At 37.0% G+C, this 2,575-nt stretch overlaps 1 non-coding gene across 1 annotated transcript; it reads left to right on the top strand.

Annotated features, from left to right (window-relative positions):
* Positions 1-660: 660 nt before the first annotated feature.
* LOC128289909 (small nucleolar RNA R71) lies at positions 661-767 on the top strand. The gene has a single exon (XR_008279550.1). It is a non-coding gene; the product is annotated as a small nucleolar RNA R71 (small nucleolar RNA).
* The last annotated feature ends 1,808 nt before the right edge of the window (positions 768-2,575 follow it).

The following is a 2,575-nucleotide window of genomic DNA, read 5'->3' on the forward strand; positions in this document are numbered from 1 at the left end:
AGTGGCCTTTTCCGAATAGGACTCTACTTGGGCTCGACAGGGACACGCCCGTGTGCGATTACTTCAGGCCATGGTCACGCCTGTTAAATAGGCACGGGCATGTGGTATACCAGTGTGAGTCATGCTTCGATTCTGCAAAACAGAAACAGCCGTGTGGTCTGCCCATGTGAGGAAGTCCAGGCCGTGTTGATTTCATACGTTGGCCCATTTTCTCCGTTTGTGGCCCGTTTCTCGTTCCTTTTACTCTCCTATGCTCTCCTATGTATAAAACATGTAATTAAGGCACTACGAGCATTGAGTTCACCAAATCAAAGGAAAAATCATCCACAAAATGTGTTAAGCATGGGTAAAAATATGTATAAATTTCAGTTTATCAGATGTACCTGAGTAGAACCATACAAACTGTTAATCTTTTTATTTAAAAGTTCTACCTGGTTAGATAGCATGGTAACCGCGTCGAAGTTGAAAACACCAGCAGCTTTCATCGGCTTTGTTCTCATGACTTGCCACTGATAGTTATTCAGTGACATCTCTTCAATAAATTCATAAGCCTTTTTAGGTGTTTTATTGTTTAACGTTCCACCGGCGGCTGCGTCGAAGAGTTGCCTTGTTGAGGGGTTCACACCGTTGTAAAAAGTCTGAACCTGCAACCATAGAGATAACCCATGGTGAGGGCACCTTCTCAATATGTACTTGTATCTCTCCCATGCATGATAAAGAGTTTCTAAATCCATCTGTACAAAAGAAAAGATATGATTCCTTAATTTAGCCGTTTTAGCCTGCGGAAAATATTTAAGTAAAATTTTTTCGGTCATTTGTTCCTAAGTAGTGATTGACCCTCGTGGTAATGAGTTTGACCATTGTTTAGCTTTGTTCCTCAATGAGAATGGGAACAACCAAAGGTGAATGGCATTTTTAGAAATGCCATTGATCTTAAAAGTGTTGTAGAATTCCAAAAAAATTGCTAAATGAGTGTTTGGATCCACATCCTGTAAAGCATCAAATTGAGCAAATTGTTGTATCATTTGAATTGTGTTAGGTTTCAGTTCAAAATTATTTGCAGCAACAGTAGGCCTAACTATACTCAATTCTGTTCCTGTAAAAGTAGGTTTAGCATAATCATACATAGTATGAGGAGCAGGATCCTGATTTACTGGGTTTGCAGCAGCCACATGAGGTAACAGATTATTTTGATTTTCAGCCATCTCCTCGGTTGTCGTTTGAATATTGTCCTCTTGCCCTTTCTCTATGTATCGTAGGCTTCGCCTTATTTTTCTTCGATTTCTATGAACTGTGCTTTCGATCACACTATCAAAAGGTAGAGGTCTTTACGGGTTTCTTCTAGTCATAAACTATAAAAACCTGCCAGAAGTAAATAAAAGAAAATTTAGTAATTTAAGCAAAATTGAAAAAAATTAAATTGCAAAAAAAAAAATGGTTAAAGTAATAAAAATTAAGTGTTCTTAATATCTTAGTCCCCGGCAGCGGTACCAAAAACTTGATGGTCGCCAAACTGACTAAAAAAATGACTTAAGGCAAGCTCACCTATCGAACAGTAGTATAGTTATGGTGAGACCGAAAATATCGTATCCACGAGGACAAAAAGTACTAGTAATTACTATCTTTTTATTATTTAGCCTCGGAATTAAAGGGTGTTTTTAAAATAAACTAATTTTCTAAGATTACGACAGAGATGAAAGTTGGAAAATACTTTAGAAAAACCAATGGAGAAGATAATACCCAAGAAAGAATCCACCTAGACTTCACTTATTACCTTTGACTTGGACAATTTATTCACTTGACTCATTCCGTAGAAATCCCTGATTTATGTTAATATCCCTTTCGAGACTAAAAACAACTAACTCTAGGTTGATTAATTGAAATCTCTTTCTAATTAAAACCCCTATAGTAGCATTAACTCGATCTATGGATTCCCTTATTAGATTTGACTCTGATCGACAGATTTATGTCATCCTATCTCTAAGATTGCATGCAACTCTGCTTAATTATGAATGATCTAATCTTAAATAGAGACTTTTCCTCCACTGAGTAAGCACATCAAAGACCTGAATTAATATCCTGGAATATTAAAGCAAGGATTAAAATTCACAATTAAGAATAAGAACAAGTATTTATCATATAAAGCAAAGAGTAATAAGATTCGTCCTAGGTTTCATCTCCCTTAGGTATTTAGGGAATTTAGTTCATAATAATAATGGAAAACATCTCAAAGTTTAGAAAACAACAAAACATAAAGAAACCGAAAGAACTTCTAGGAAATTGAATGGAAATCTTTAGTCTTGATGTAAATCCTGTCTCTGAGGTGATTCCGATGGCTATTCTCGAATATTTTCTACCTTCTACTCTTTGTCCCCCTCTAATCCTCTTCTAGGGTCTTTATATAGACTCTTGAATGCCCAAATCAACCCAAAATATGCCTTTTCCGAGTAGAACTAGACTTGGGCTAGATAGGGACACGGCACGCCCGTGTGCAATTTCTCAAGCCATGTGTAATTCTGAGTTGGTTTCTAGTCGACACGACCATGACACACTGGCGTGTGGTCTACCTGTGTAG

Source organism: Gossypium arboreum, chromosome 2 (genome assembly GCF_025698485.1).
Source record: "Gossypium arboreum isolate Shixiya-1 chromosome 2, ASM2569848v2, whole genome shotgun sequence".
Classification (NCBI taxonomy): Eukaryota; Viridiplantae; Streptophyta; class Magnoliopsida; order Malvales; family Malvaceae; genus Gossypium; species Gossypium arboreum.